General features: G+C 38.3%; 1 pseudogene; it reads right to left on the bottom strand.

Moving 5' to 3' along the window:
* Nucleotides 1–4,927: 4,927 nt before the first annotated feature.
* On the bottom strand, nucleotides 4,928–13,590 carry LOC103936235 (annotated as a pseudogene).
* Nucleotides 13,591–19,926: the final 6,336 nt, after the last annotated feature.

The following is a 19,926-nucleotide window of genomic DNA, read 5'->3' as shown; positions in this document are numbered from 1 at the left end:
TTGTGGAAGTTTTTTTTTTGGTAACAATGCTATTGTGGAAGTTAAAGACGCTTGTTGTAACTCTTAAGTTCGTGACTGTTTCAAGGTTGGTGAAAACGTCTTTTAATATCCCAAGAAAATGTGGTGGAGAGAGAAAGAGAGGCGGCCTTGAGGGTTTTTTCTCTGTCTGAATCTCTGACCGAGTGATTTGGATAGCTAGGGTTTTATTATGGAGGTGGTCGATCGACACGGACATTGGATACTGGGTCACACGTGCATTGCTCTGTAAAGCTCTTTTTCGAGGCAACAACCAGAACAAACTGACCTCAACTCTCACTCCCTCCTCTCTCTCTCTCTCTCTCTCTCTCTCTCTCTCTCACATTGGCTTCACAGAAGTAAAGGAATGGAGTGAATCTCCTCTCTCTCTCTCTCTCTCACATTGGCTTCACAGAAGTAAAGGAACGGAGTGAATCAAGCAGCTGAGAGAAATTAAGATTAGTAAATTTAGTTATTTATTTTTAATTAAAAAAACAAACTGTAGTACTGCTAGTTTTTTTCTTGATTTTCTTTCTGTTCAAATATGCATGGTCCCCGAAACCCTAGCTAGCTCTGTGCTTCTCTATTTGGATTCTAATAGGTTTGTCTAGGCCCATTTCTGCACTTCATCGATCAGAGAGTACCGAGTCTCGTGTACTCTTAACTGGACATTACTAATTACCAGAGAAAGTTCCACTTATCTAATGTGTGTGTGTGTGTGTGTATGTAATATGTTTATGATTAGTACATGTCTTTGAGATTCTTTTCACTAAAATTTAGTGAATGAAGAATGTCTCCCTTGTTAATTTTTTTTATTTTTGTCAAACGATAGATTTGTTAGATTAGATGTTAGGGGGTGTAGTCAAACTAAAGATTTTAAAAGATTTTAAGGGATTTTAAAAATGATAGATTTTATAGGATTTAAGATGATTAAAGACTCCTACAAAATTCATATGGATTTTAAAGAATTTGAATGGATTGTGATGGATTGTGGTAGAAGGATTTGAAATTCTAGGGGGTGAGGTTGAATTCTTTTTAGTCTTAGTTATAGCTCTCAAATCCCACAAAATCCACAACTTATTGAAATCCTCCAAAATCTTGATTTTTTTAATACACTTAGATTTGAATGAATTTTAAAATCTTTTAATTGACTACACCTAAATTTGAATGGATTTAAAATCTTTTAAAATCTTTTAATTGATTAAACTTAGATTTGAATGGATTCTAAAATCATTTAAAATCTTTTAATTGACTACACTAGGATTTTAAAGTCTTTTAAAATCCTCTCAAATCCGAGTTCGAATCCACGCTGTGGTGAAAGGACAGCACTCCTCCTTACCACTATAGTAAACGGCCACTTGCTCTCCCTTATTAATTTACTTCAACTAGTTATTTTCCTCCCCTTTCTATTACTTAATTAATTTTCATTCATTGTTCTCCCTCATCTTTAAGATGGTGATGTGTGGCAGAAACCTTGTTTTGATTTTATGCTTCAAAAGAAACTACGTGAGGAAGGTAACTTCTTCAAGGTGATATGACGCAGGAAGCAATGAAAGGGTTACCAGCGTAATCCCTTGTAGAACAAAGTTATTTGAGTCCACCAGTTTGATAAAAATCCCAAAGGATAATTTGATTGAAAAAGTGAAAAGATGATTACAAAGCCATGGCTTAAATAAGCCTTTTACAACCTTTTGGAAAACTCAAAAGACTTAGGAAATTAAAATGAAAATAACTGACATAAAATAAAGCCCTTGAAACCCCAAAATACTCCATTTATTAGTAGACTGCTGCTTTGATGACTTTCTACAAAACCTCTTTTATGGGATTGAACACCTCTTCTACGACCGCACCAGACATGAAAGTAGCGTCCATTCAACAAGAAAAGTTCAAAACATCAACTTTCGAGATATGACCGTAGCAAATAATCTATTAACACGTGAATTACCAACGGGAAGTGTTATTGGCATTCCAAAAATCTCATTCTACGTTCCTTACAAGTGTATTTTTCTTTCCTAATATTGAAAGTTTAGAATGTATAATGAGATTTTTGGAGTGCTAATAACAATTCCCTTACCAATTCTCTAGTCACTTTTCTTTATTGCTCGCCGCTTCCTTCTTTTAGTTTTATTGCACGTGTAATAATCGGATTTCTGTCTACATCATGATATAAACCTTAGATTCTTCAAAAATGGAATCTGTCCTCACATAATATTCCACACACAACTTATATCTACTATGCACAATCAGTATTCGAATCTTATATATGCCAAGAAATTGCATATATAATATTTCTAAAATCCCTTGTAAATTGTACACGCAAATATATATATTACTACGCACAAACGAATATTAAAATTATTCATGTACCAACACAAACATCTTAGCGCTATATATATAACATTTGATAAGCATCACTTGATCATCTTTGAAGTACAATCTGATCATGACTTTCTGTACAAATTGTCAATATTCTATTCTTGATATTTGATTTTCGAAATTGATAGCTACGTCTTCATCGATTCATGAACTCCTGCAGTAGAAGTATTTCATGATCCAAAAACGGCAGGCTGTCACCTTCTTCTGCTTTCCAACATCAGAAGAAACTGTTTGCATATATCATTTGTACGCGCAGTAGCTTTAAATGAATTCTGCTTCTATTCCGTTCCGTTTGATATGAAAGTTTTTTTTTATTTTTTATTCTTCTTCTTACAATCTCAAGCTGGGATTTCCTAGTTGGGGAGTAATGGCAGATGACATCATCTTATGTAATACAAGTGGCAACATCCTGTTAGTTTAGAGTTAGGAGCGGTTGCTTACCTGTAAGTTAGCTATTTCTATAAATAGCAGTTAAGTACTTTGTATTCCTTCAGTGTGTAATAACAGAAATCATTCATCATTTGTTCATCTTCTTAGCTCTTCGATCCTAATTCTCAAATCCTATAATTCTAGCTGCACTGTTATGAAATTGGGCCCCGCCGGCCATCTTACTTGACACGAGTGTTAAATCTTGATAAAGATTATTAATTAGGCAATAATGTATATAGCTAGGCATGTCATCAATTTATTTTCAACTCAGATTAGGGTATAAGCTAACATTGATATATATGCATGCTTACAGGAAACTGATTGTTTAACTGAGGAATTGGTTTGTTATGGATCATAGGTCTAGGTATTGGGCTGTGTTTACGTCAATGAAAATAACACCTAATTAATATATATTTCATTCATGATAGGATAACAATATATATTTCATTTATGAAAGGATCAAATACAAGACTCATATGACTAAAGAAGATATATAATTTCAAGATCAGGAGAGTACTTGTGAACGAAAATCTGAAAATACAAAATAATAATTGTGGATTGAAACACGTATGATCCAATGAAAACAATACATGGATTCAATGTTGTAAAGGTCTTGTGAGTGATGGAAACTCTTAAAACAATCATAGCATATATAACAATTTGGTACATCAAAGAGATGATAAATTCATTAGTGTTCCACATACGGTTTACCTTGAATAGAATCTTTTAATAGTTATTACATATTATACGTGCACAAAGATATGTCCTACAAAACATTAATCATGATATACAAGCGGTAGATGTTCGTCCTTTCCTGTTGAATTGTTATTATTATAAAGATTGACGCTTGTTGAAGACCAAGTTATACATGCATGTTCCTCAACCTTTACCATAAACCTAAGTGGTACTATGTCCCTTCATTAGTTAAAATAAGTAGTCACTAAACTAAACTTAATCATGTTAACCAACTAGTACTATGGAGCTACAACATGGCCCAGTTAAGGGAGCGAAATGCAGCTCCTCAATAAATAAATAAATGTGGGAGATTTCAGGTTCGATGTTCTGAGGTAGTGAGTCTATTGAACTGTGGCCACAGGTAAGGTGAAATTTCTCATAGTCTCCCCCGACCCGGAAGGAGTGGATAATCATAGTTTGCCACCAGTTGTCCTCCTTTTCGAAAAAAAAAAAAAAAAAAAAAAAAAAAAAAAACAACAACAACAACAACAACAACAACAACAACTAGTACTAAGGTTAAATAGTATTCATTTTCACTTGTATATGAGAGGCCTCAACTTCATTCACATAAACGGTAATAAGGTGTTATATTTGTGTTGAGAATCATATTCCCCCTTTTTTAAAATAAGAATATTCTCCACCCCTAAAGTAGAATATTGTTGTATAAAAAAAAACAACCATATTTAGAAGACTGCTCATCTCTTGAAACAATTATGCAAGCAAGTCTTAGTCTTTATCCTTTAGCTACATAGCTCGCCTAACACAGAACTAACATTTACCTTGAAGCAAAATTAACCATATAACATCCTTAGCGCATATATATATATATATATATTGTTTTTGCAAACCAATGACAATCTCCCAAGACTTGCACGTGTCAGAAGTTTAACTTTTGTTCTTTCTTTGTATTTTTGAGGTCTGTTCCTCTATCATTTATGGTTGGCATATCGCTTGTATAGCACAACATAAAAGGAGAGAAAGTTATTATTTAGTATTACAGTCTAGTGATATTTTTTTTTATTTGTAAGTGAGAGATCTTATGTTTAATTAGCCCCAAAAAGCAAATTTAAGCTATATTATTACAACCTATTGTGAGGCTAAACTCACCATCTCCCATTAGTGTAAATAATATTATTTGTTAAAAATAAAATAAAAAAAGCTAATTATACACCGAGTTGGTTGATGACATTCTAATTAATTAATCTCTAAAACGGTTAGATCTTGTATAAACCCCATCTGTAGCGGGATCCTTTTCCCTTTTCTCTTCACTAAACAAGACATCAAATTAGAAACCTTAATAACCCTAATTTTATAGTTAGCAGATACATTCAATCTTCAGACATACTCTCAGAGCTTTCTTCAGAGAAACCAATTGTCCGAAATGACACATTCTGCATTTGTAGTTTCAAGTTATGAGAGTATTTACAACAAACCTTTACAACTAGAAGCTGATAATCTAAACAAGTTAGCATTTAACACACTAAAGAATGACAACGTTTATCAATGCTCATACGAATAAATTAATTAATACAACATCGGAACAGACGTGCTGCCATTTTGAGCTTATGTACCTTATCTAACTGTACAATACTTGATTCGCCTTCATGCCGCAACAATTCTTTCCCTTCTGAATCCTCGCCTGCTTTACACAAATTGCGCAGAATTCAACCGATCATGTCCCTCATTTAGCGCGTAAGAATAATCAGACCAATTCTTGCCCAAGCCCATACAGAAGCATCACGAATTTGTGTGCGCATCACTCTCACGACTGGAGACGCTAAATATAACTGCGTGCTAAGTCAGTAATCTATCCGCAACCGCCGTATTTCAGCACGGAAAGTGGGGCTTGAATTCGAAGTCCGATGAGCAAGACTCCTTATGTCCTCTCGTGAACAGTCTCGGGAGATACGAACTAGCTCCCAGAGGGCACCTCCACTAATCATGTCCTTTGCATTCACCTCTGTGATTTGAATGCCCAATATATAAGTAGAAAGTCTTAAGAGATTTAAAGATGTTATTGAGGGTCAGACCAATTCACCTACCATGTTGTGCTAAGTGATAGAGTGCAAGCTCAATGTGGCGCCGGATTGGTGCAGCCTCGTCATTAGCATTTTGTACAATCCATGGAAGTGCTCCATCTTCTATCAAGAAAGATCTTCCATTCTTTATCCCTACAGTAGGTCAGCACATTGACACTACACCACCAAACCACAACACGTATAAATCCTAAACCTGACATTACACCAAACATTGCAGGAACTGTTTATGGTATATTTCTGACAGAGGTTCTTACCTTGAGTACATGCTCGTGACTCGCATTTTGCAAAGTTAGCAATTCCACACACCACTTGGGAAAGAACATCAGGATGCCCACACCTCACAATTCCTAGCAACACCTTGATACCACCTTCAAACCTTAGCTTCATTTGTAGCTTATCTGAGGATGTCAACAAGATAATAACAAAGCAGGATATTTATATATACACGTATCATCATATTTAGGAAAAAATGCTGAGCAAACAAAGACAAATTTAAGAATGAACAACAGAAAACCCTTCCTCTGAACTCTGAAGCATAGAATTAGAAAATGGACATGTTTAGTGATTAGAGTAAAAAAGTTTGAATTATAAATATAAACCCGAGAACTAAAAGCAAAAGCAAAGTCTTCTTCAAATATTTTAAAAGGATTTGCATTCTGCTGTAATAAGCCAATGAAGCCATTTATGTCCGATTAATGCAGAGAGGTTATACATATTTTCTTTTAAGACCATCGGAGCATCACTGCAACCTAAAAGAAAGAATAACAAAAAGGCAAAGGCTCTAATGAAACAAGTAAAGAAAAGACAATGCAGTATACCATTGCCGCATAAATTAACAATAGCTCCAGCAATCATGCGTAGGGTTTGAGCATCATCAGCATCAGCAGCTGTCGTTGCTAACATACTAATCCCACCTTGCTCCAGTATAATTTCTTGATTAGCTTCTGCAATTCCAGAGAGGAAGCAACGTAGAAAACCAATATTTTAAAGTCAGACAGATACTTCTCAAACCCAAAAAGTAATAACATTCAAACTACAGAAAAAGCCCTTGCATTCTAAGAAAGAAGAACAGACCATTGAGCACTCACCATTCATTGCAAGATTCGCAATGGCAAAGGCTGCCACTCTTTGAACGGTTTCATCTTCAAAGCTTCTAAGAAGCATCAGCAAGGAAGTAAGACCACCAGCTTGAACAATCCTTTTCTGATTTGCCTCTGCTTTTCACATACAAGTGCACATAAACTCTCAGAAGGTTAAACTTCAAAAAAACAAAAAAAAAGCATACAGAGTATACAACTGTTACTTCAATTTAAGAGTCGCGTACTATTACTGCATAAACCAAATATTGATCTCTGTCAGATGCTAACCACTTATTTTTCACGAAACTGAATTTAAGATATAGGAAATCTGGATTACTTTTGTATAACAATTAAATCAAGGCCCAAAAAGAAAAAGTGGTTTTGGGGAAAGAACATACAATTTCATAAAAAGAAAAATGAATGGTCTCCTGAGAATCACTTGTGTATCCAGAGACAAACTGGTTTTGGAGAAAGTCAAGGACTAGCAAATAGCAGTAACTCTACACACAGATTACCTTATCTTCAACATAATAGTTATTATATAAAGAACAAAGAATGATAAGGCTATCTTCAATATTTGTATCAACCACTGCCGTTCCTCCACTAGCAAATGGGAGTACAATTCACATCTCCCGAATCAAGTAAGAATTTACTTTTCTGCATATGCATTTTACAACAAACGAACCAAAAACATGAAAGCGACCGCTCATGATGGATAACTGGGTTGATCGTTCCAATGCACTTATATAATTATAAACAAGATGAATAAAGGTCAGGAAAATAAAGGAAAAATACAATAGAAATAGATCAAGAACTTCTATGCTGCAATAAAGTAAAATCTCAAGATTGATGTAGATAAAGCATGATACTGGAAGACATACCAAAATTGGCCAAAAGAAAATTTCCACCAGAGATACATCTACGCACCTTCAGCTGCTAAGTTGGCTACCACCTTTACAGCATGAATTCGAACATTAGCATCATCCGACTCGAGTAATGACAAAATCTTTTGCAATCCAACTGCTGCATTGATTGACAAAAACAATATGAGAGATGCCTCTGGATTAAAATGGTTGGAACAATATTGCATTTGGCAATATTTGTCGTTACCTTGTTCAAAGAGTGTGGAAACTGGTGCTTTCTGTCCATTCCCAGTGTCTCTGGGATAAGAATGCCTAACTAAAGGTGCGGAAGAATCTAGACCAGTAAACCCATTTCCAGACCTGCCTCTATCAAGACAACTTCTCGTCTATAAATACAAATAAAAGCACATATGAACAAATTCTTAGGTGTGGGACAAGATCCTTGAACTTGTTACATTATATGATTCTCAACGTGAACAGTTCATTCATGTTGAGCCGAGGATTTTTTCACGTATAAGCACTCCAGGAAAGCAATTTTTTTAATGAAAAAAAGATTAACTGAATAATCAATTTATAGGTTTGTGAAAGCAAAAGGCTCAAATACTTTCTTCACTGAGTTGAAAGTAAACAAACTAATTATGACTTTTGTTTACAGTTTCACAAACCAAATATAACTTTAGCATGGAGGAAAAGCTTTTATGTTAACCTCTCTGAATTACATACCTGCTCAGCTTCAAAATCTGACTGCAACAACTAACTGTGTAAAATTACTAATTCTTCTTCAAGTTTCTTCTTATGTTGAGCCTCCTCCTCCAGAAGTTTATGAAGCTTTAGAAATTCTGTATCTCCATCTGCCTAGTACACCAAAAACAATCCCAAATATGATATCAATATGCTTAGGGATTTTGAGAAGTCAGATGATGCGAGCAATACATAATCTACGAAAGAAGTCATACTTCAGATTGTGAATATAGCCCTAGGCTTTTAAGATTTTTCAGATCCTCCTCAACCTTTTCTCTTAGGTCAATTTCATTTTGAAGCAACTCTTGTAACTCAGCCACTTCGTTAGAAGGAGAAAGCCCGGACCCCTAAATAAGAGAAAAACAAATCAACTATATTATGTATTTGGTGGTTAGGAACAAAGGGTGCGCTTGGTTTGACAAATTGAATCTTCATTTTCAGTTCCTCCTTTTTTAGTCAATGCCTTTGGTTCAAGAAACTTTTTAAGAGAACAAGACAGGTGAAAGCACGTTTTACTAGAGAATTTTAAAATATTTAAGTAAACAAATTTTACTAACTTTAAGAGAATCCTGAAATTTTATAAACATCCTTGCAAGAGTGATATGTATCATGTTATTTACAGATATATGACAAACCAATAATTCTAACAATTACAGGTATATGGAGGACAAAATCTGGTGAATTGACTTCAATGCAGCATTCATAATAGAGCAATATATTTTACAAATTTCACTCAATAAGAAGATAATATGATTATTTAGGAATTATAAAGTCAATACATAAAAGATACATAAGTTCTGGATGATATTTAAGTCAAATGTCTAAGAGTCTTATAAACCAACAACTAACTCTAGAACTTTCTTTCAAGACAACACATTATAGCATAATAATGATTATTCAAAGGACTACCTCTCTGTTACATTTAATATCAACCAGGCCGAGGCCCATATGGTCTGGCTTCTGAATTGAGACCAACTTCTCCTCCAGCTCCTTAACAGCTTCCATATAATCCATTTGGCATTTTCGCCTCTCCTTCTACAGAAAGGATAAAAAAATAAAAATAAAAACACTTAAATGTAGCAAAACCAATATGATTACTGATCACCAAATCTCTGTCAGAAGCCTGGTAGCATTAAAAAGGTAATAAAGAGAATCAATTAAAGAAAAACAAATGTAGTACTATAGTTTCAAGTCCATCAAGACCACTTAAGGAATCATAAAGCAGAATAGAAAAAAAAAAAAAAAACAAACAAACCTCTAATGCATCAGCAAAGTTTCTTTCAACATCAGAGACACGTTTTTGTGCTTCTAGATTTATTCTTTCAACTTCATCCTCAAAAGCATTATGCTGCCTTTCATTTTCTGCAATAAGCTTGTCCACTTGTACTTCAAGCTTTCTTGACAAACTTTTGTAATCAAACTCTTCCTTAATTTTCAATATATTCTCCACCTTCATAGCCTGCCAATAATAAAAGAGCATATAGTTCATATCCCAACTAATCAAGAAACATTAACTGACAAAAAAAATTCATTATCGAAGAATAACTGCTCATATAGATAGAATATGAATTAAGTGGAATAATGGGGATGTTGACAGAGAGTGAGAACAAAGTACATGCTTCATGAATAGCGATGATGCATTTCAAATTTACCCCTTTTCTTTATAGGAGCTTATCCAATTAGTACAATTACATGAACTTTGACTTTGGTAAAGTACATATGATATCGACAACAAAACACATAATAGATGCTTCCTAATTCAAATTTTAGGACCTCCAAGTATAAGAACTGACCCTTTGTTCAAATAGTATGGTACTTGTAGTCTCTCCTCAATGACGTGGAGAAGGTCCAATAGTAACAATTAATGAAGTCCTCATTGATCCTACAATTTGAAACAAATGTGAAGCCAAGAAAATGGTAAAACACAAATTCCTTTTAGCAAACATGAAAATATTCTAAACAAACCAATGTATTAAAAGCGTCAGGTGTGGGCGAGGCGTCCGAGGGATAGCCCGGCCTAGGCTTGAGGCGAAGCCTCACGGGACCTAAATTTTTTAATATATACACTGAGCATACACATATATTATATTAAAAAAAAAAAAAGATTATTAATCAATAATCACCCTGAGCACACACATATATATACATACATTATATTATATTTTATATATATATATAAAATAGAGGATGAAAAGCACAATGAGCACACATATAACAATGCACACAAACAGCACACACGTCCATTATATAAGAAAATAAAAATCAGAAAAAAAAAGGTAGAGAGACGATAGTGCAAGGAAGAGGTATGAGGCAGTTAAAACCCTACCCAAAATTTGGGTTTGGGAGTTAAAAAAAAAAAAAAAAAGGAAAAAAAGCAACCAAACAGAGACGCCTAGGCGCCTTGAGGCGCAGCTCCGACAACTCCTTCCGCCCCCTCCCTCAAAACAAAGGCGGCAACCCTCACTCCCAACCTCAAAGGGCACCTAGGCGCGCCCTGAGGCGAGCCTTTTAATACATTGAAACAAACAAACAAAATTAACAAAGCTAAGAATATTATGAGTTTTCACATGTCAATGGCAGTCATGGGCCTCATGGCTAGCATATCAAGTACTCTACTCGGCTCAAGGTTGCATTGACATAACAGACAGCTTACCTCCAAACGAATCTTTAAGCAACCTTGTAAGCTTTGAATCACGAAATGGAACATGAGTACGATTCTCTGCAAGAGAATGAATGCACTAAGCGATAGATTGATACACTTAGCTTCCTCTAACATATGTCCCTCACTTCCTGTCATAGAGGAAAAACAAAACTTTCACCATATAAGTGGAACTGGCCTTCATATGAATAAGGAACTCACATAATGACTTGTGAGATACACACATATACACAAACATTTACACACATTTGCACAGACATGCTGACATGCATTGTTCAAAAAATCCCCACCTAGCACCGACTAGGCCCAGCCTAGGCACTAGGTTGCTGGCCACCACCCCGATAAATTCCTAGGCATTTGAAAATTAAGAAAGAGCTCCTATACCTACTTAGGCATCCGCCTAGCCCGCCTAGAGCACCTAGACCCACCTAGTTCGCAACTCTCACTTAGACAAAAAATCGATAACTTTCATTTTGCATTTTATTTTTTTAATAAAATGTAGGAGACTTGCCGACCTTACTTAGTGGGAAAAGGCTTTGCTGCTGTTGTTGTTGTTGTTATAATAAAATGTAGGAGACTTGTTGAATACTTGGATGAACTCTCATCATATGTTTGTTCCCCATGTTTTCAATATGTTCTAATACTTTACAATATATAGGTCATTTTGTTTTACAATCTATGTATCCCAATACAATTATGCTTTTTTAAGTATAAATAGACAGTTATTAATACGATATCTAATATATTTACTTAAATCCGCCTAGGCCCTCCGCCTAGGCCCCAGCCTAGCCTCTTAGGCGCTAGACCCCAACCCACCGCCTGACTAGCACCTAGCGTCTTTTAGATCCTTATGTATAATAAAAGTTACAAAACTGATAAAAGGTCACAAGTTGGGATACACACCTGATTTTTGTATACGTTCGGAACCTGCCAAATCTACCACAACGAGTTTGTTTTTCCGGACTAGTGGCTTGAAAGGCTTGGTCAAGTGAGTGGGGTCACCATTTTCACTTGCAACACATATTCTCTTCCAAAGACAGACCTATTGACCTGTACCTGCATTAAGGCACTTATAAACATCAAGATTCCAATTATGTTATACTGAAACAACCTGGTTACCAAATAGAAACTATGACATGATCATGACCAAAACAATTAACTATATGAATGAAAATAAACTGATACTGGACAGTCAACTATTTTACCATCAAAATCGCATGACTACGAGACTATTCAGTGTTCAATTTTGTGTTAGCAGCTACACGATGAGCTTCCCCACATCTTAATAACTCCAGAAAACTTTGCTGACTTTTGATCTCTACAATAGTGGCCCCAGGAACTGAAACATCACCAGTTCTTGGATCTTCCACAATGGGAATATTATCATTTGCTGGATCAAGCAGATCCTGTAGGGTCTCCATATAAAGCTATAAAAAAAATTCGGTTGACAGAGAATGTAAAGCTTCTGAACAATCACAACTAGACATAAACAGAAAGCATTAAGAAGATCAAACCAATAATGGGACAAGGGTCTAATAACCTGCAGGTACGATACAGAGATAGAATCAGTCTCAGGAGATATATCTGCCAAAATGCCCTCCATTGAACGAACCATGATTCCACTATCAGATGTATCTCCTTCTCCGACCTGTCCAAGAGTAAATGTTTTCCCTGTACCTGTCTGACCGTAAGCCATAACCATGCCATTGTAACCATCTAAAACACTCTACACTAACAAAAAGGCAACTATTCAGTTGTTGCGCAATGTCACTACAAGATAATGGAAAATACTACATGGACCATAATAGAAAATAACCCTCCACGACAGGCTTGGCAACAACTTCATAGACACGCTTCTGTGATACATACTCAGTAAGCATGTCATCAAACTCATAGGTATCCAACTCCCAATTGTTCTTTCGAAGTTTCAACCTTTTAAGCTGTACAGTAGAACAAATATCAAACACTAATAGCTACACCACAAACACCAAGAATCTGAAAATAAAACTTATAAAAGAGATAAACCACCGGGATTCCCAAATTAAACTTCGAAAAACACTACGGAAACAAAATTAGCAATTACCTCTGGCTGCAACTCCACAGAGTCAGCAAAATCAGCATCAGCCATCATCTCCTGTGCATTTCTGGGCCTCAACATTACAGCTACTCGAACTCTTCCGGGTACTATTCGATTCAAAAAAAGTTAAGCAACAGGCATACAAGCAACATTTCATTTACTCATTTGCATTTGCCCTGCTTATTCTATTACCTCAAATTTTCCAAATTCTAAACATTTATTTAAATGATTAATTGAAATAATGCTTCCATTTTTCTCCAAAATTCAATCGAATCCCATTTGGGGAAACAAAAACTGACCTCCGTCGTCCTTGGAAGCTGCGGAGCCAAACAGCGCGGGACTGCTCCGGTGCAGGGCAGATCCGGGAGATTGAGAAGGAGGGAGCCGGGACTTGAACGATGACATTCTGAAATTAACCGGGCGATCCAGCTTCACGGCACCCCTCTGCACCACATAGTTTCGCGAAGCCATGGACTACAGAAGTGCAGCAAAAATTAAGAAAGGCATTCACGTGTGCTGCTCTGCTGTGTGTCGGAAGTTCGGGCTAATGTGTTGGTGGCGGTTTGATGGTTTCAAAAGTGTTGGAGATAGGGAGTGAGGGAGAGATGTGGGAGGTGGGGCCCGGTGAGGGCCACTGTGTTAAAGAAAAGACAGAGACCGTCGCAGATAGGTGGGGTCCCGCTTAGACCTGTAAACACATCAGGTTTATTGGGTTTAAGTCGGGTTTCATCCGATCCGTTAAGTTAACGGGTCATTCGAACCCAATCCATTAAACTAACGGGCCACCTAAACTCAACCTGTTAAACTCATTGATCACCCGTTAACACCCATTAACAATTTTTTTTTTTTTTTGGTTTAATTTTGCATTCCAATTCAAATTACGCATTTTAATGTACAAACAAGATCTCACATTCAGATTTCATTTACAATAGTTGGCGGTGCATTTATGTTCATCTTTTTCAAAAATCCAACACGCAATGCTAATTGCAAAACCAATGGAATCAATCCACTTTGACAGTTACCTCTATTATCCATCCTTTTAGCCGTTTGACAGAGACCTGCCATGACCTTCTTCAAGTTCGAGATAGAGAAGCACTTGAAGGAAGGATCTTAATCCGGCAAGCCAGAGGATGAGTTGCTGCTGTTGGAGGAGAAAAGCTTGACTCGCTCTCAAGAAAACGGCTAAGACGAAGTGTCAGAGCCACCGGAGGAGGAGAAAGCGTCGTCTGTTGCCATTTTGAGCCGGGAATGTAGTCATGGAGCATATCGGCAACTCCTTGAAGTTGCAGAGATAGGCTTTGAGTTTGTGGGCTTCCTATTTGAACTATTAAAATTACATAAAAGCCCTCATTAACCTGTGTTAACAGGTGCTAATGGGTTTCACGGGTTGACCCAAAATGACGCATTATTTAACGAGTTGACCCGTTAACAACCCGACCTGTTAAATACTCACCCGAATACTAATTTTAATGGATCGGGTTTAAAATGCCAGTCTAGTCCTGCTGCTTCTTCTTTTCTTTTTTTTTTTTTTTTTTAACGAAATCATATTGTCTATACTAATATCATCTCCAACCCTTGGCCTAAAACCTAAAATTTTTAGCCCAGAAAATTTGGCTGGAATACACCAGAATATCGTCAATGAAAACAATAACAAACCTATACAAATATGGCTGGAATACCCGGTTCATCAAATCCATAAAAGCAGCTGGTGCATTCGTCAACCCAAATGGCATAACCAGAAACTCGTAATGACCATAACGAGTCCTGAACGCCATCTTAGGAACATCATCCCTACTAATCTTCAGCTGATAATATCCAGACCTCAAATCAATCTTGGAGAATACGCAAGCACCTCGAAGCTGATCAAATAAATCATCGATATGCGGCAACGGATAACGGTTTTTAATCGTCACGTGATTCAATTGCCAGTAATCAATACATAGCCTCAAAGTTCCGTCTTTCTTCCTCACAAACAATACTGGAGCTCCCCAAGGTGAAGTACTAGGCTGAATAAAACCCTTATCCACTAATTCCTGCAACTGAACTTTCAATTCCCTTAACTCAGCGGGAGCCATACGATAAGGAGTCAAGGAAATAGGATTAGTACCTGGAAGCAACTCAATGGTGAACTCCATGTCTCGATCTGGCGGCAAGCCAGGTAAATCATCAGGAAAAACATTAGGAAAGTGTCTGACTACCCTTACATCCTCTACTCTACTAGGAGCAGCCTCATCCAACACCACATGAGCTAAATACCCCTGACAACCTTTAGATAACAACCTTTTCGCTCGCACAGCAGAGACAACGCCATGTCTCACCCCACTCTGCTCACCCACGAAAGTAACCACAGGTAGTCCAGGACGATGGAATGTAACTATTTTCCCGTAACAATCAATATTGGCACAATAGAAATGCAACCAATCAGTGCCCAGAATCACATCAAAGTCAACAATATCTAACGGGATAAAATCAGCTGGCATAACAACATCCTCCACTATCATTGGACACCCTGGGAACACATGATCTACGATACATCTCTCCCCTCTAGGCATAGCCAACTCTAAATCATACCCTAGAGGTGTGGGGCGAGGTTGCGTCACTTGAGCAAATGTATGAGAAATCACAGAATGTGTAGCACCACAATCAATTAATACTCTAGCTAAATAACCAAGGATATTTAACGTACCCATGATCGAATCCGGATTGTTTTGAGCGTCTTGCAGAGAAATGTTATGAATACGCCCCTGGGTCTGTTGTCGTCCACCTCGACCTCTGCTCGTTTGACCACCACGACTCTGAGTACCACGCCCCTGACTGGGCTGACCAGACTGCCTCGAAGACCCCGCACTACTCGAAGCAATCTCTCCCTGCTGAATCTGTCCTCCCTGAAACCACTGAGAACCGCTTGCTGGGACTGGAGGATACGGCATATAGCCGCCAGAATACGGAGGATAACCACCTTGAGAATATGGGTCCTGGGGATATTGATACTGTCCCGGGGCATAAGGAACAACATCACCCTGATAGTAAAAAGCACCACCTCGGCCCGTCTGCCCATAACTACCAGGGTCAGGAATCTGCTGGATCGGTGCAGATGGCGGCAAGAAAGTCTGATGTGGCTTCTGCTGCTGACTCTGGGGACAATTCGTAGCCCGATGTCCCATCTACCCATAAGTAAAACAACCACTGCTGCCACGCCTACACTCACCAAAGTGCCGATTATTACACCTGCGGTAAAGTGGGGCTCTACCTCTACCACCATCACCCTGTCTCTGGCCTCTAGCACCACCAGCAAACCTACCTCCACGACCCTGACCAGTGGCGCTGAAACCACCGCTAAAAGAGCTAGAACTAGTCCCACCCCTCTTGAAGTTTTGAGTCCGACGAGGCCCGAGCGACGCTTGACCTTTACCCTTATCATCTTTCTTCTGATTACCATCTTTTTCTTCCTCTTCACTCTCGCTTTTCGAAAACCAATTTAATAAATAAGTTCTAACCCCTCGCCGTAAAACCTATATACTTCCCAGAAAGTAGTATATATATATAAGTCATGCTCGAAAAACGTGCCATGCAATATGTATCGAAGTAATATGCCAGTGCTCAGGAAACATCAAATCAATACCATGTAAACTGTCAGCCAGAGTCACCTAAAGTGACCTGTACGGCTGAATCTAGGGCTCGAATCTCCATCTCACTAACTATACCTGCACACGAGTCGAAACCACCTAAAGTGGTCTGTACGACAGGCCTAGGTGTAATATAAGTACGCTCTAGTGCTATGATCACGTGAAGGCTGGGCGAATAATCGCGGGTCACCTACGAGTCAGAACCACCTAAAGTGGTCTGTACGACAAGCCTGTGCACCTAACTTGGATCCAAGATGAGCGTGTGGTGCGGGAGATGAACATCACGTGAAGGACTGTGCCCTACTCTGGGTGGGAGCACTAACATCGGGGGTGCAGGTTATGAGCTCTCTATGTAACTAGAAACACTACTGAACGTAAATGTAAAATCATACTCACCTGGCACTTATCTGTGCGTCCACGGCACCAATACACATGTATATATATATATATATATATGACTAATAATGCATAAACGAACGGCAACCAATAAACATGGCATAATAATGTAAAAACATTTTAATTCATTTTCTGGGAAACGTATAAGTATATAGGTATATACGGAAAACCAAAAGCCCACTCACTGGTACGTAGAAGGGTCGTAACCCCCTTGCCTCGAGTGACCACGCTCGTCCTCGGGATACGTCTCACCTATATGCGAAACAACTATAAAAACATTAATTTTAAAGCACATAACCAACCTTTAGAAATAACTTCTCATACATTGCTCAAATGGGGTGTATGAATACACCAATGTGATCTACTCAACCTCAGGAACATCCCCATATTTTTAGAAAAAAATTTCACCGCCGCACGCGCCCCCACGCGCAGGCACGTGCCTGGCACGCTGACGGCGTCAGGAATATTCCGTTATCCCTAACGGTAACCGTCAACGGCGTTAGGAATATTCCGTCAGTTTTGACGGAATATTCCGTCGTCTTCTCCGGCGCGGTCACCGGCGCCGGAAAATCGGGAAATTTTCAAATCGTGATATCTTCTTCGTTTTTCAACCAAATTTCACAAAATTGGTACCAAATTGAAGCTTACAACGAGAGGAACAAAATCATACCACTTTCAAGGGCTAAAATCCATGAAATCTCGCCTGGAAAATACCCCCAACTCCGGCCAACCACGAAACTCACAATCCCGACGTGCAAAACCTTCAAACGAACCACCCCGAGCCTCCTAGGGACCTCACCAAGCTTCCTACAAGCTTGAAATTCCCAAAAACATGAGAAATTACGTGTGCATGAACAGTACCAAAATCGGGTATCTCGAGTTCGACGTGAAAACGAAGGTAACCTTACCTGAAATGGGTATGGTTGGACTCCTACGAGCCTCACGAGCATGGATATGTATTTTGTTTCTTCGATCTGTGAAGATTTGATGGGTTTGTGTGTGTGTCCGTACGTTGTATGGAAAATGGGAAGGGAAAGGGAGCTCGGGACAGGTGCAGGGATAGGGGGAAAGGGTGAGGAAGATTATGGGAGTGTGTGTGTGTGGTCCACAACCAGCCACACCACTCAAAACAACCACACAACGTAAAGAAATCGCACTAGGGGCAAAATTGTCTTTTCACGCGTACGTTTTTAAAATTTCCGGGACGGGCTGTCACAACTAGGCCGTAGTACTAAATGGCCTAAATAAAAATTTCAACTATAAATATTTTTAGTGTTTTTAATCGTTAAATTTTTAATTAAAATATAAAAATAAAGATTTAACGATTTGGGTGCAAAATTAAGAAAATGTGTCTTTGTCATTGTATCTGGTTGCTTGTTTGGGTGTTAGACGTGGATTGACTATTAAGAAAATAAGAGGAATCATACGACTATTAAATTGCAATTGCACAATAGTTTAACATAATTTCAATAATTTGATTAGATTAGTGTGACATCCCACATCGTCCAAGGGAGTGATCCTTAAATGTATATTCACATCTCTACCTAGCACGAGGCCTTTTGGGAGCTCACTAGCTTCGGGTTCCGTAGGAACTCCGAAGTTAAGCGAGTAGCACGCGAGAGCACTCCCAGGATGGGTGACCCATCGGGAAGTTCTCGTGTGAGTTCCCAGAAACAAAACCGTGAGGGCATGGTCGGGGCCCAAAGTGGACAATATCGTGCTATGGTGGTGGAGTGGGCCTGGGAAGTGGTGCCGCCCGGGCCGGGATGTGACAAATTGGTATCAGAGCCAATCCCTGGGCGGAAGTGTGCCGACAAGGACGTCGGGCCCCTAAGGGGGGTGGATTGTGACATCCCACATCACCCAGGGGAGTGATCCTTAAATGTATATTCACATCTCTACCTAGCACGAGGCCTTTTGGGAGCTCACTGACTTCGGGTTCCGTAGGAACTCCGAAGTTAAGCGAGTAGCGCGTGAGAGCACTCCCAGGATGGGTGACCCATCGGGAAGTTCTCGTGTGAATTCCCAGAAACAAAACTGTAAGGGCGTGGTCGGGGCCCAAAGCGGACAATATCGTGCTATGGTGGTGGAGCGGGCCTGGGAAGTGGTGCCGCCCGGGCCGGGATGTGACAATTACGCTCCGTTTTATAATTATTTGTTGTCAAATTTTATTTTCTATTTTTAGGGTTTTAAAATTAAAAATTAAAATTTTGTGTGATACGTACTAACAACTACTTTGTAAGTTAAAAAAAAAAAAAAAAATTGTAACGGTTATTAAATGTGCCATTAATTGACCAAAAGGGCCAAGACAACGTAGCTATTGCTTACAACCGAATTCAAATTATTTTCCATAAAATAGTATAGTGCAGAATATCAGATTGTCAAACAAAACTAACTCGAAATTAAGTGGCATAAATTTTTTGAAAGTAACGACATGTTTTCATTTATAGAAAGGAATACAGTTCAAAACTGAGACAAGACAACCACAAAAGTGCCAACACAAACAGCAGGGCAACCCAACTAGCTATGACGATCTTCTACTAATTAGTCAACAATAAGGTATGGGGGTTCCTCGAACCAACACCAGCCACGATCAACTTGAACAACAAGGCTTGCCAAACAATGAATTGCAGAGTTAGCTTGGCAACGCGTATGGGCAGAAAAAGTTCTAGTGATCTGCAGCACAAGAGCTTTAGCGTACTCCAATGTGTTCTATGGGAGACAAGTTGGTTGGTTTGGAGAGTTGCTAAGGTTTGGAAAACAAAATTAATAGACTTTTCCATTTTTTTTCTTTCAACTCCCAAGCACGAGACTCAATTAAAAATGACGCCTGTCACAAATAAGCTGTTAAAAATACGTAAAAAGAATAATGAAATATAAAAAGGAGGTGG

This window comes from the organism of the source record quoted next, unplaced genomic scaffold, assembly GCF_019419815.1.
Source record: "Pyrus x bretschneideri cultivar Hongxiangsu unplaced genomic scaffold, Pyrus_bretschneideri_v1 Contig43, whole genome shotgun sequence".
NCBI classification, from domain to species: domain Eukaryota; kingdom Viridiplantae; phylum Streptophyta; class Magnoliopsida; order Rosales; family Rosaceae; genus Pyrus; species Pyrus x bretschneideri.
Note: the sequence above shows the minus strand (reverse complement) of the source record. Positions and strands in the feature narration are given on the sequence as shown.